This window comes from Ailuropoda melanoleuca, unplaced genomic scaffold (genome assembly GCF_002007445.2).
Source record: "Ailuropoda melanoleuca isolate Jingjing unplaced genomic scaffold, ASM200744v2 unplaced-scaffold1412, whole genome shotgun sequence".
Taxonomy (NCBI): domain Eukaryota; kingdom Metazoa; phylum Chordata; class Mammalia; order Carnivora; family Ursidae; genus Ailuropoda; species Ailuropoda melanoleuca.
Genome location: NW_023182860.1, coordinates 197,500 through 212,277, shown reverse-complemented (window position 1 = coordinate 212,277; position 14,778 = coordinate 197,500). Strand labels below are relative to the sequence as shown.

The window sequence follows — 14,778 nt, the reverse complement described above, 5'->3', positions numbered from 1 at the left end:
GAGTGACCCCAATGAGGCTGTAGGTGCCAAGAACTTAGCTGTGGTGTTTGGCACCACTCCTCTGCACCTTTGCTTGGTGGTTCCCTCAGCAGCTGGATAAATGCTGGGTTCTCAAGGTGCAGTGAGCATGCCTCTCCCATTTCCCTCATCAGCCATCACTAATGGTTGACAGAACAAGTCTGCCTTGCTGACTAGGACAGATAGCACAAAGAGAAGGTGTAACTCTCTCAGCCTGTGACAACCCTTCCCCCCACCTCCCCCTCCTCCACATCTGCCTCTCAGGGGATAGGGCACTAGAGTCCATACTTCCAGGCTCCCTGTCCCCATCATCTGTGCCTCATCCATCTCTGGGACCTGGGGTATGCACATGACATGCACAGGGCATGCCCAGAGGACAGACCCAGGGCAGAGGACAGAGCGGCTCCAGGAGGTGTGAGTCCTGGTCCCTGGTACAGGGAGTGTGCACTAGGAGAAGAGATCTCAGCTGTCCAGGTGCGACTCTGTCCCACACGTATTCTCTGCTCTGTTCCCTGGGGAGGGCGCGCCTGGTGCTGGGTACATTTCAACAGCACAGGCTTTGGACTTGTGGTGGAAGGATGAGGAGTAGGTCAGCTGCTCTTCCCGGGGCAGCTCTCACACCTGCACAGTGAAGTAGTGGATGGGGGGCCCCCGTCGCTGCCTGGGACCCACTGGAGCCGGAGCTTGTGAGCAGTCAGTTCTGCCTGTGACACCAGAAGCTCTCGGGGGCGGGGGGCATTGGACGCTCTGCAACCAAAACAGAACAGACCAGGGACACATGACTGGCTGCTTCTCCAGGAAGGCACGATGAGTGCTCAAGCATGAGAACATGGGCTGCCCATGAGGGCAGAGAACAGGGAGCTCATTCCCAGGTCTGCAGGCACCTGCATTTCCCTCACGGCCGACTCTGGACCAGCCCCAGCCTGGACCTCATGGGAGACCCTGTCTTGCTCCCAAAGCGCTGCTCTCTCCTGCCGGAGACTGTCGGACAGACAGGAGGATGGGCCCACACGTGCTCCGTGGCAACCACACATCCCTACAACATCTCAAAATTAACACCTGCCCTCTGCTGAGCACATCCAGACCCCTGTGGAGTCTCCCTATGACCTCAGACTCAGTGCATCTCTCATGCTGACTCCTTCTTCCTGTAAGCCAACCTGAGCCTGAAACACAGATGGTGTCCTACTTGGCTCTTCCGGGGCATGTCACCGCTGCTCTGCCCCACAGTGCTGATGACTGCGAGTGCAGAACACAAAGAAGCGTGGACCTGGCTCCCGAGCTTGGATCGTTCCAGCATGCATCTCCCCATCCCATCAATTGCAGCAGAGGAACCCCACAGAGGAATCAATCATGAAGATGATTGATCTTGTTGAGAATGTGGGGTGGGTAATGAAGCAGTGATGATCGCCGACCCTGAGGTGATGGCGGGAGTAGTCCTTCCACCTGACTGCAGTTGGCATTCCTGTGGGAGCACACACTTGGGCTGTCGGGGTCCTCCTCCCTCAAAGAAAGAGCGCTGCATCCCCTCACCAGCCACAAGGACCACACTCCTGGGCATATGGGCAATTGGTGAAGCTCTGCTGGGGGGGTCTGCAGGCCCTGGCAGACATCCCCTATGCTCTATGGGCCCAAGGCAGGTGGGTGTGGGTGGTTGGCATGTGGGTTGAGGTGTGGGCATGCATCCCACAGCCACATCAGCAGCAGCCTCACTCTGGACCAGGGTGCCTCCTGGAGGGCACTCCTGAATGCTTCCATCTGGATTTAAGTCATGTCACACCTTTAGCAAACCTGGGTTTCCCTGTGCCTTAGAAAGTGCTGAATTTCCCTACGGGGCTGCATCAACTCTGAGGAAGATGGAAAGAGCCTTTGGGAGAGGCACTTCAGGGCCCTGAGCATGCCCCGGACAAGGGGGAGCCTGATGACCTGGGCCAAAGTTGCAGGAGGGGTTCTCTGGGCGCCTTTCCCTGGTCTCGACAACCACCCCCACCATGCTGGTAGCTGCAGGTCAGATAGCGCTATGTGCCAAAAGCCAGGGGCCAACTATGCATGGCTGTCTCTCCAGCCACCTCAAGCTTTGGTGTCTCCAGCGACTTAAAGGCTTCCTTCCTCCAGTTAGCAGTAGAGGTAACCTTTGTCAGAGGAGGAGGGGATGTGGATTTGTCTAGTCCTTGGGGGAATGAGGCTCGGTGGTTGAGGTCGGGGGAATCAGCAGGCTATGGCCTTCCCCTGGAAGGTGTGGAGCTCTGGAAGATCCGAAGCCACAGATAGGGGACACCAGCGTCCCCCCATTGGCCATCACAGGGGTCAGCCGTGTGCCTGGGCTGAGCAGCCCTGTCCTGAGCAGCTGGGTGTTCCAGCCGGGGTGGCCTCCGAGCAGGTGCCAGAGCTTAGTGGTCCCTTCCACTTTGTGGGGCATCAGCTTCCCCAGCTGCTCACTGCTTGTGAGGGAATTTGAGAGAGCAGTGAGCCGCAGTGCCTGAAAGGAGGCTCGAACCTGGTACGGGCTCAGTGCACGCTAGGCTCCTTTGCCTTCTACCTTTTGTAGGTCTCAGATCGGCCCTTGGGATGGTTTTCCAAGCACTCTGGGTTCAATTCATGCCTCCCTAAGACTGTCTAGATCTTCTCCTAGAGTGATCCCACAGGCCACGGGGTCACTGGATCACATTCTGAGTGCAGTCATGGCACCAGCTCTGTCCCTGGAATTCTGTGGACCATGCTGGCCCTCAGGCTTCCCAAGAGGCCACCAGCTGAGTGCAGGGAACAGAGAGGGGAGGGGCCTTGCCTAAGGTCACACAGCTCCAGAGCCTGATGCTTGGGGCCTCCCAGAGCCTACCCGTTTACTCTGTGCACAAGCACCTTCCTGTCATCCTCTTCCCTGAGACCTCTGGGTCTGGCCCTGATCTCAGAACCTGGAGTTGGAGTGGCCCTGGAGAGGGAGCCTGCTGAGGCAGATTCCAGAGTGCAGCTGGAGGGCATGTCAGGTGCTTGCTGAGATGGGAACCCACATCAGATTTCTGTAGGTGGAGGAGACTGAGTGTCTGTGGAGGGTGTCCACGTCACGGCCTCACAGCTGTGTCCCCGGCAAATGACTGAACCCATCTGGGCCCCACTTCTGTAGAACTGGGGCTCACAGTGCTTTGTTCCCCTGGCCTTGGTGAGGATAAACCAAGACAATGTAAAATAAGCATCTCACCAGTGTTGGAATGGAAGCAGCGTCCGTGGAGACAGATCTCCCTATGACTGCTGGGTAGAAAACTTGTTTATTGAGCCCCTGCTGAGCTGGGCACCTGGTTTTGAACATCAGCGATCGTGCCTGGCTTCAGGGAGCTGCACTCCAACAGGATGACTCAGAGCCACCCTGGGCCAGTTACACCACCTCGCTGAGCCCTGTCTCCAGCTTTAAACCTGGGACATTCCTGTCTTTCTGATAAATGTCGGGCTGCGCAGACATGCGACAGTGCAGGGCCTGACTCAGGAAGCCGTGGACACAGCAAGTTTAAGGCTCCCATTTAGGCCCAGCTCTCCTCCCCCTAGCACCACAACGTGGACTTGGTCCCCGGGTCGTATGTCTCTTCTGAGTGGTGATGACAGTGGCCACCAGCGGCAGCCCCTAGTGGTGCTTCGTCTTGGCCAAAAGCCTGAAGATATATGCCGACTCCAGGGTCAGCTTGGCTTGGTGAACTGCCTCACCGTGGTCCCCAACTCCACTGTCATGAACGTGCTGGTGCTGTTGCTGGCCAGGCAGGTTAGGGTATCTGATACCCTGAGGGCAGGGCAGGAGGACCACACATTGGTCACGTCACCCCCCTTGGAACCCGCATTCCCTCCACCCTGCCACCACCACTCTGCTTTCTTTCCCCAACATTCTTCCTTCTCTGCCAGCATCTGAGAGGGAGGGCACAGCTGTGGTGATGGATGGAGACTCTGAGTGCTGGGCCCCCATGACCCTCGTTCCCCTTCATCTTTCCCACCACCAAGATGTGGACACAGTTTCATCTTTCCCAGGGCTGTTGGAGCTGAGACAACATGGCAGGAACCAACCAATGCTCCTGAGGGACAGGCCCAGTGCTCCTGGCTTTTTCTCTTCCTCCTCACCCCTCCTGCCACCCACACTTATCCTCCCAGGGGCAAGGGCAGTGCCTCCTACTAGAATGTTCCTTCAAGTGCACCCTTCTCCCATGGTTACATGTCTTTCCCCTAAGTCATCCTCCCCGTCTCTGCACAGATCCCAGCTTTGGGAATGGGAGCTTGTGCCAGCTCAGCACTGTCCCCTTCTGTTGGCCCCTCCTCTGCACCCACCCCCAGGAAACCGCAGCGTGGCCCCATCCTGGAGGTTCCCCTGCAAATAATACCCCCCTTCCAAGGAAGCAGTGGGGTGCATCTTATGAGTTCTGGGGAGCTTCTGCAAATCTGAAATGCTCCTAAAGTTCCTTGGTTTTCAAGGGATTGCAGTTGATGAGATGTTATGAATGATCAAGACTCCCAACCAGGCTGTGCCAGACCTCCTCCACGCATGTCTGAGGAGGCAATGCCAACTGTCAGACCCAGCCTGGGACCCAGCTGTGCTCCTTCCCTGATTAAAACCAGAGCTGGTGGGGTGCGGTGGCAACCACAAACACAGAAGACAGCCAAACTGCTCACTGACAGATGATGTTGGCCTCAAAGTCAGGAAATCATGGGGTCCAGAAAGAACTTGTGTTTACTCAATAGATGTTTGCCCCACAAACCCAGAAAGCTCTGGATCAGCAGAGGGGCCTCTTGGGTCCGTGACAGCAAGGGCAGAGTGGTGACAATGGTTACTGTCCCATGGACTGTGCTCAGTCAGCCTCCAGGCCTCCCGGGTCCCTTTCTGCAGCCACCTATCACAGTCAGTCCCTCCCAAATGTCCCCTGGGGGACACACTGCCCCTCCTGAGGACCGTGGCTCCACAGTCAGACCCGAAGCAGCTTGCCTCCCCTGGGCCTCTTTGCTCTGCACTCTCCTCCATTCTGTTAATCACCAACAGGCAGGAGCCTGTTCGGGTCCGACCAGCCTACTCTTGGTGGACCTGCAATCCCAGAGCCGACCTAGGATAAATTCCTCAGCCCCTCAAACTGAGAGGAGTGCCCTCCACTCTCTATTCCACTGACCACCTACTTGTTTAGAGGCCACATGCCTGGATGAGACCCTGGACTCCCTGGAGACCTGGAAGGCATCTGTCTTGGCCTCCTCGCAAAGTCCTTGGAGTGGCAGGGTTTCAGGGCCCTGAAGTGGAATCATGCAATATTGGTCTTTCTCTCTGTGCTTTATCTCACAGAGCATAATATGTTTTCAAGGTCTGTCCATGTTGGGCATATTTCAAAATTGAATTCCTTTATAGACCTCCAGTTAATAAAAGTGTATCGATATTGTTTTGCTAATTATAACAAATGCACCACATCCATATGAGATGTTATTAGTGGAGGAATTGGGGTCGGGGGGCGTGGGTTATGGGAACTTTCTATATTATCTGTTCAACTCTTAGATTTGTCTAAACCTCCTGTTGTCAATAATGCCTATTAATTTTTTAAAATCCGAGAACTCTCTTTCAGGGAGTGATCTGTCTCAGCCAATATTGGTTCAAACATCAGCTAAAGGTCTATACATTAAATAAAGTAGTTTACTGGTAAAGATGAGCCCATTCTTGAGTTAGAAATGCACCTTGACTGCTGGAGTTACAGCGATACTGATTGACTTGATCATTTGCCTTTGGCATACAGAAGAGAAGAATGTGGCTTCACATTTTGATGCTTTTCTCTTAAATATGGGTCACTGAATAAAGTAGCATCATTCTTCTTGAATGAACCTAATGAGTCCATTCCCAGAGTACCCTCAACTGAGTCATTGGTAGGGTGCCCCCCATTGTTTGGCCAGAGGTGGAGTTTTCAGAATCACTGCTTGGGATCAGGTGATATTCTTGACATCAGGTGAACATTTCTTCATCCCTGAAGCAAGATCCCAGTAAATGCATTCCGATAGAGAACAACTGTGGACATCTCACTGGCAGAAGAACACAGGGAGATGGGTGATCATCTATTCATAGTTCAATCCTTTCATCCCTTTATTCACCTGCTGCCTGCCCAGCAGAGCCTCCTGGATCCCACTCGGACTTCCGGAGCTGTGGCAGTTGGGTGCACACGTACAACACCCACCAGCTCCTGTGAGCGAATACCATGATGTGGCCGAGGCATCAGAGAAAAAAAGCAAACTGCAGTTCCCATGACTGATGGCCTGTGTTCACACTCCATGCAGGAGCCGCGAGCACCTGAAAAAGTTACGTAGACCCCTCTGTGTCTCATTTGCCTGTTCTGAGATGTTGAAATGTGACTGTGGCCTACTTATTAGAATTATGTTATGAGGCTCAAAGTAATTAAACACAAGGAAAGCCTTTAGATAAATAAAATAAATGACTGGTGTTTCATAATCACCCTAAGTGTTCAATCACTGAGCGACTGCAAGAATAAGGTAGACACTTGGTGGAGGTGGAATCCAGAGAGGGGACATGGATGGCTCCACAGCAAGAGGGGATGGACGCTCACTCTTAGCTTTACATGGGAAGGATGCTTTACTGCTCGTGGACAATACCTGTTACCATCTCCTGTAATCCTCAGGTCAGCCCTATTGAGGTGGGTGGGGGCAGAGCAGGGGCTGTAAGCCATATTCTAGTGGGAGGCACTGAAATGTAGAGAGATTAAGTGACATGCCAAGAGTTACCAGTCACTTTAGCCAACATTAGAGAGAGCTTTCTTACAGGCTTTTTCTATTTATGCACTTCCCACCAAAGGGAACACTGTTCTAATTTGGGGCATACGTAGTAATTCCTCCAAGTGGTGTGCCTGAATCATCAAAAGTGGCCTCGGTTTGGAGCTGACATAGGAGTTGGAATTTCCAACCTTGGTGATTCATTTCATTTGATGAAATCGGATGTTCCCAGAGGGACTTACCATGGGGTCTGCAGATGGATGGCACATGCAGCAGTCAGAAACCCAGGAGTGACATCAGGGATGTTCTGACCTATCAAGGGTAATATTTAGTAGGATGATTAGAATAAAAAAACGGGAGTAAAGGGGTCGGNAGTAGAATGATTAGAATAAGAAAACGGGAGTAAAGGGGTCATTCTGGGTGAATGGCAACAAGGGTTTATGGAAAATGAGAAGAATTATTTTAACTGAGCAGATACAAAACAGAAAAAGAATTAAATGGGAGTCTTGACCCAATATCTTGTGTGGGAAATGCCCACTAGCCATCACAGTTTGCCTGTTTNGCCCACTAGCCATCACAATTTGCCTGTTCTGAAAATCTTGGGGCAACTGCCCGCTTCTGAAGACTGGCTATTTCCAGAGGATCTCTGAGAAGCCTCAGTTTGAGTAGCCCTCTAATTGTGTGAAATTCTGATTTTTTAAATTATTTTATGTATTTTAGTGGAGACATATGAAGCCAAGGGTGAACTCCCAGGAGTTACACTGCTCTGTTTTTAAACAGTACCTGAAGGGGTCCATTCCAAGGATGTGTAATGGCAGTTTCTCTTTGATGTCACTTCCTGAGGTTGAAGGTCATGAAGAGGCTTCTAGGAAGATTTCAGGAATGGAGGCCTGAAGCTATTGGTGAAAAACTTGGGCACTATTACAAGAGCTCTTTGCAATATGCTGCCATGTCTGCACGTAATAGGGTAGTGCAATCTAGTCTGGGTAATGAAATTCCTAGAGATAAGGAACTTCCAGCTACTCATTTAGTGGGACAGCCCATGTGTTCCCAAGGGAATGGACTGGAGAGCCATCACCTCTAGTGTGTATTTGAACCAGGGAGCTCACAGGTTTCGTAAAGTTTCGCTAANTCTGAAAGTTTCGCTACTTTTAATGGAAGGATGAAAATGTTTTTCCCACTTGAAACAGTTTATGTCTTAAATAATGAACTGTGTTCCAGCAAAATTGTAATTTCTTGTGAAACTCTATACTTCTTTTTGGCCAAGGTTGAGAGCAAGTAAAGAGAATCCTTTTTAGAGGCTTTTTTGTTCTCTGGACACTGTCGGAGATCATTCACACGTTGTATAAGAGCTGAATTACAAGGGAAACTTAGAATTCCTTTTTTTTANTTGTATAAGAACTGAATTACAAGGGAAACTTAGATTTCCTTTTTCAGTCTTGATTGAGCACATGGGAAAAGGAGAGGGGTCTTCAGTGAACTCCTGGGCCATGACTGTCCAGGTATGCCACTGTTCTGTCCAGGAGAGAACAAAAAGGATATACCCTTCTGGTCTCTTAGTGAAACAACTTTGGTTTCAGAATTTCTTTTGGAGGTCTCAACGTAGCATCCAAAATGTGCTGCCCATTGGGCTTCCTCCTTTCATTTGATGCTTCTCAAATGAATGATTTTGCTCCAATCAGATTGTCTAGAGTTGGCCCTGAAAAGCCAAATCATCGTTGGTGAAGTCGGGGGAACAAGAATTCGGATTGTGATGAATGTACACATGAGCATCAGACATTTTTTTTCTGGAAGAGGAGAGGGGTTAGGTTTAGAGGATTCCCAAGAGAGCTGGTGACGGTTGGTAGAAATAGAACATTTGTGCATCTCCTGCCTTGAGCCCCCTAATGACAGGGCTGAAGAGAGAGATGATAGATTTGAAGATCCAAGAACATCAAGTGCCTGGAGGAGCCCAGGTCCTGCAGGAGGAGGATCATAAAAAGCAGGAAAGAGGAACTTGGCCAAAGCTACAACAAGGACCTTATCAATAAGAGAGAGGAGAGTGGTGCCTGGGTGGCAAAGGCGGTTAAGCATGTGACTCCTGATTTCCGCTCAGGACATGATCTCTGGGTCCTGGGGTTAAGTCCCATGTCAGGCTCCGCCCTCAGTGGGGATTCTGCTTTGGGGTCTCCCTCAATCTTCCTCTGTCCCTCCCCCACTCATGCCATCTCAGTCTCTCCCAAAATAAAATAAATAAATCTTTACCAAAAAAGGAGTATAGGGGCGCCTGGGTGGCACAGCGGTTAAGCGTCTGCCTTCGGCTCAGGGCGTGATCCCGGAGTTATGGGATCGAGCCCCACGTCAGGCTCCTCCTCTATGAGCCTGCTTCTTCCTCTCCCTCTCCCCCTGCTTGTATTCCCTCTCTCGCTGGCTGTCTCTATCTCTGTCGAATAAATAAATAAAATCTTTAATAAAAAAAAAGGAGTATAAAAATGAAAGAGGAAATAATTTACATGCGGATGGTGGATCTATGGGTCTGAGTCCTCACAACCTGTGAAGCCATCTTCCTTATGGATGACAGTGGGCATTGTCATGGCCTGGTCTTGAGCAAGGAGAGGGGACAATCAGGGTGATGTGAGGACTCAGGCCACTGCCTCTGGGATTATGTCCCCAACCAAAACTCAATGCTGCCCTCAGCTCCGCAGTCCCCCCACCTCACCACCCATGGGGCCGTGATCCCCTTACCTCACTAATGAGAAAGGAATCCAGGGTCTCTGGGCCCTTCCCAGCCCTCATATGTCATAACTGGGACCATGAAGCAGTGTCTGTCAGCCCATTCTTTCAAGAGGCAGCCACGGTGGTGCCCATGACTTTCTGTCCCCATGATTTCCTACCTTCCTCTGCTCCCTGTTGCTACCCTCCCTCCTCTCTCCCTGAATCATTAATTTCTTATTTCCCCTCTCCTGTCACCTCCAACAACTGGACTGTTCTCTGCAATGGGAACAGTGGAAGAACGATCATGGGTTTACTGACACGCTCCCTAGTCAATCAGTTGATCAATGAGCCAATGCAGCTAACATGGAGGTGGCTGCCACAGGCCTGGGGTGATGCTGGGCCATGAGAGTGACCATCAGCTGGGCAATCAAGTGACTGCCCCGTGCCTGGGCTCATCTTGGGCACTTGAGACATACTTCCTATTGATGACAGCCCATAAGTGTCCTAGCCCAGAGAGGAGATGAATGTGACAGTAGAGGTAATGGTACTTTTCTGAATTCCCCTAGTCTGTCAGTGGGGTGATGGGCATTCTCCAGCTGGTGTGGCCACATAAACACCAGTACCTGCAGTGTTCACCAAAGACAGTGAGACCTGGAAGGACTAGGGGAGGCACCGAGCAGATGGATGGAAGGTCCGAGGGTGGGCCGTGACCACAATGTGGGGACCAGGCCCATCGCTGTCTGTGGGATCTGACAGCAGCAAAGACCCTGGCCCTGCTTCCCAGAGCCTCTGTCCTGGGCCCGGTCAGTCCCAGGAGACCAGATCAGAGGGACCATGAGAGCCAGTGTGTGCTGCCAGCCCAGCAGCCTTCACACAGGCCTCTAGAAATCCCGTCAGCCAGCGAGGGTCTCCTGGCATCTGCATATGGGCCTGTCTCCCATGGAGCCAAGTGCAGGTCTTGCTCTGGTCCCAGTAAAGGGATGTGGTGAGGAGAAGAGAGAAATGTGCTCCAGGTTGTGCCTCTCACCTCACATCTGCAGCAGAATGACTCGGGGAGTATTGCTCGCTATGAATGGGGTTAGAGCATATGGAGGCATTTGGTTCCCAGGCATGAACTGAGGGCAACCGCTTGGCTTCCCGTGGTAATAGGGCTATAATGTGTGCCCTGTGACGAGATTTCTTTATCTTCTCTTTTCTATTCTTATTATCTTTCTTTTTCTTTTCTTTTCTTTTCTTTTCTTTTCTTTCTTTCTTTCTTTCTTTCTTTCTTTCTTTCTTTCTTCCTTTTTTCTTTCTTTCTTTCTTTCTTTCTTTCTTTCTTTCTTTCTTTCTATCTTTCTTTCTTCTTTCTTTTTTATTTTGAATGTGGACAATGGCCATTGGGCAGTGGCAGTGATATACACCTCCTGGAAAAATATGCAATCTCTCTCTCACTCTTTCCATCTCTCCCGCTCCCTGTCTGCCTCTCTCTTTTTGTGTCTGACTCTCCCTATCTACCACACAAAAACACACACAATCATACCACATAGAGCCACAAAAGTCACCGCAACCCCAAGCCTCACACACACATACCCACACCACACACAGGGAGTACAATGCCTTCCTAGGACTGTAGACACATGGACACTTTGTCACCTGGGAATTCTCTGGTCCACCGCACACCCCCACAACCCAATCAGGGCGGCTCGTCAGACTGAGGATTGCAAGGATGCCCCACCTGCATTACCATCTAGAGTTTTATCTCAGGAAGAGGCTGATTCCAGAATATGTACCGCATTCACTGCTTGCCGGGGTCACCTGCAGGTACAGAAAAGAGGAGACCGTAAGGCTCAGGTCACGCTATACTCTGTCTGTGTGAGCTTTATATCCCGCAATGACTTTAGGAACCCAGATGGAACACAGTGGTTGATTCCAACAACCCCAAAGTAAGTGAACTGGAAGCCTGTAAGAAGCTGTTTTTCCTGGGGGACATGTCTGTCCAGTCCATTCAGGACGGTGACTACAAAATGCTTCATCCAAGCCGGAGAAAGGGTTACTGAGGGACATGATCCTACCACAGCATTTAGAACCAGGTTTGGTGTCGCCTATGGTAAATGTCCTCTCGAATCAGCTAACGGTTGGTAGAGACAACCACTCAACGCTCTCTCCCCCAGGGAAATTGCGTATGTATAATCTCAAAAGTATATATAGCTTTTTACATAAAATCCGTATATATAAATAATTTCTTTTCCATATACAAGCAGTTGCCATTAGGAAAATGATTTTTGTTTTAGTATTATGTTCAATTCGCCAACACAGAGTATACAGTCTGAATTTCATCTGAATTTGATTGGAAAGAAACCCAGAAAGCAACATTTGTTCCTAGGGGGTAGACAGGCGAGCTCACCTTGGCAAGAGACAGGCCCTCCTCCTCCATAACACTCTGAAAAATCCACGACAAGACAGCGCCATTATCAGTCACATCTACAAGGACACAGAGTACCTGTCAGCGTATTGGTGGTGCTGCTCAAGAATGATGCGGGGGCGGGCGCCTGGGTGGCTCAGTCGGTGAACCATCTGCCTTCAGCTCAAGTCAGGACCACAGGGTCCTGGGATCGCGTCCCAGATGGTGCTTCCTGCTCAGTGAGCGTCTACTTTTCTCTCTCCCTCTGCCCCTCTCACCTGTTTGTGCTCTCACTCACTCTCTCTCAAATAAATAAAATCTTAAAAAAAAAAGAATGCCTCGGGGAGTATTGCTCACTATGAATGGGTTTAGAGCATATGGAGGCATTTGGTTCACAGGCATGGGCTGAATGCTCCCGCTGGGCCTCCTGCGGTAATAGGGCTATAATGTGCCTGCTGTGATGAGATTTCTTTATCACGTCTTTTCTTCTTTTCTTTTCTTTTCTTTTCTTTTCTTTTCTTTTCTTTTCTTTTCTTTTCTTTTTTTTCTTTTCTTCTCTCTCTCTCTTTCTTTCTTTTTTATTATTTTTTAGAATGTGGACAATGGGAATTGGGCAGTGGCATTGGGATACCCCTCCTGAAGAATTATGCAATCTCTCTCTCACTCTTTCCATCTCTCCCCCTCTGCATCTCTCTGTCTGTGTCCGTCTCTCCCTGTCTCCCACACAAAATCACACACTCACAATCACACCACATAGAGCCACAAAAGACACCCCAACACAAGCCTCACGCACACACACCCAAACCACACACAGGGAATACAGAGGCTTCCTAGGACTGTAGACACATGGACATACTTTGTCACCTGGGAAATCTCTGGTCCCCCACACACCCCCACAACCCAATCAGGGTGGCTCATTAGACTGAGGATTGCAAGGATGCCCCACCAGCATTACCATCTAGAGTTTTGTCTCAGGAAGAGGCTGATTCCAGAATACGTACCACTCTCACTGGTTGCGGGGGTCACCTGCAGGTACAGAAAAGAGGACACCGTAAGGCTCAGGTCATGCTATACTCTGTCTGTCTGTGTGAGCTTTATATCCCTCAATGACTTTAGGAACCCAGATGGAACACAGTGGTTGATTCCAACAACCCCAAAGTAAGTGAACTGGAAGCCTGTAAGAAGCTGTTTTTCCTGGGGGACATGTCTGTCCAGTCCATTCAGGACGGTGACTACAAAATGCTTCATCCAAGCCGGAGAAAGGGTTACTGAGGGACATGATCCTACCACAGCATTTAGAACCAGGTTTGGTGTCGCCTATGGTAAATGTCCTCTCGAATCAGCTAACGGTTGGTAGAGACAACCACTCAACGCTCTCTCCCCCAGGGAAATTGCGTATGTATAATCTCAAAAGTATATATAGCTTTTTACATAAAATCCGTATATATAAATAATTTCTTTTCCATATACAAGCAGTTGCCATTAGGAAAATGATTTTTGTTTTAGTATTATGTTCAATTCGCCAACACAGAGTATACAGTCTGAATTTCATCTGAATTTGATTGGAAAGAAACCCAGAAAGCAACATTTGTTCCTAGGGGGTAGACAGGCGAGCTCACCTTGGCAAGAGACAGGCCCTCCTCCTCCATAACACTCTGAAAAATCCACGACAAGACAGCGCCATTATCAGTCACATCTACAAGGACACAGAGTACCTGTCAGCGTATTGGTGGTGCTGCTCAAGAATGATGCGGGGGCGGGCGCCTGGGTGGCTCAGTCGGTGAACCATCTGCCTTCAGCTCAAGTCAGGACCACAGGGTCCTGGGATCGCGTCCCAGATGGTGCTTCCTGCTCAGTGAGCGTCTACTTTTCTCTCTCCCTCTGCCCCTCTCACCTGTTTGTGCTCTCACTCACTCTCTCTCAAATAAATAAAATCTTAAAAAAAAAAGAATGCCTCGGGGAGTATTGCTCACTATGAATGGGTTTAGAGCATATGGAGGCATTTGGTTCACAGGCATGGGCTGAATGCTCCCGCTGGGCCTCCTGCGGTAATAGGGCTATAATGTGCCTGCTGTGATGAGATTTCTTTATCACGTCTTTTCTTCTTTTCTTTTCTTTTCTTTTCTTTTCTTTTCTTTTCTTTTCTTTTCTTTTCTTTTTTTTCTTTTCTTCTCTCTCTCTCTTTCTTTCTTTTTTATTATTTTTTAGAATGTGGACAATGGGAATTGGGCAGTGGCATTGGGATACCCCTCCTGAAGAATTATGCAATCTCTCTCTCACTCTTTCCATCTCTCCCCCTCTGCATCTCTCTGTCTGTGTCCGTCTCTCCCTGTCTCCCACACAAAATCACACACTCACAATCACACCACATAGAGCCACAAAAGACACCCCAACACAAGCCTCACGCACACACACCCAAACCACACACAGGGAATACAGAGGCTTCCTAGGACTGTAGACACATGGACATACTTTGTCACCTGGGAAATCTCTGGTCCCCCACACACCCCCACAACCCAATCAGGGTGGCTCATTAGACTGAGGATTGCAAGGATGCCCCACCAGCATTACCATCTAGAGTTTTGTCTCAGGAAGAGGCTGATTCCAGAATACGTACCACTCTCACTGGTTGCGGGGGTCACCTGCAGGTACAGAAGAGGAGACCGTAAGGCTCAGGTCACGCTATACTCTGTCTGTGTGAGCTTTATATCCCGCAATGACTTTAGGAACCCAGATGGAACACAGTGGTTGATTCCAACAACCCCAAAGTAAGTGAACTGGAAGCCTGTAAGAAGCTGTTTTTCCTGGGGGACATGTCTGTCCAGTCCATTCAGGACGGTGACTACAAAATGCTTCATCCAAGCCGGAGAAAGGGTTACTGAGGGACATGATCCTACCACAGCATTTAGAACCAGGTTTGGTGTCGCCTATGGTAAATGTCCTCTCGAATCAGCTAACGGTTG

General features: G+C 50.0%; 2 long non-coding RNA genes across 3 annotated transcripts; both read right to left on the bottom strand.

The window, feature by feature from the left end:
* Nucleotides 1-400: 400 nt before the first annotated feature.
* Nucleotides 401-7,832, bottom strand: LOC117797793. Of its 2 annotated transcripts, none has more exons than XR_004622698.1 (3): nucleotides 7,522-7,832; nucleotides 6,981-7,050; nucleotides 401-765 (listed from the first exon to the last, which is right to left on the bottom strand). It is a non-coding gene; the product is annotated as an uncharacterized LOC117797793 (long non-coding RNA). The 2 variants fall into 2 exon arrangements; XR_004622697.1 differs by lacking the exon at nucleotides 401-765 and adding an exon at nucleotides 5,802-6,036.
* Nucleotides 7,833-9,160: 1,328 nt separating this feature from the next.
* Nucleotides 9,161-12,843, bottom strand: LOC117797791. Its single transcript, XR_004622695.1, has 3 exons — nucleotides 12,817-12,843; nucleotides 11,819-11,895; nucleotides 9,161-11,229 (listed from the first exon to the last, which is right to left on the bottom strand). It is a non-coding gene; the product is annotated as an uncharacterized LOC117797791 (long non-coding RNA).
* Nucleotides 12,844-14,778: the final 1,935 nt, after the last annotated feature.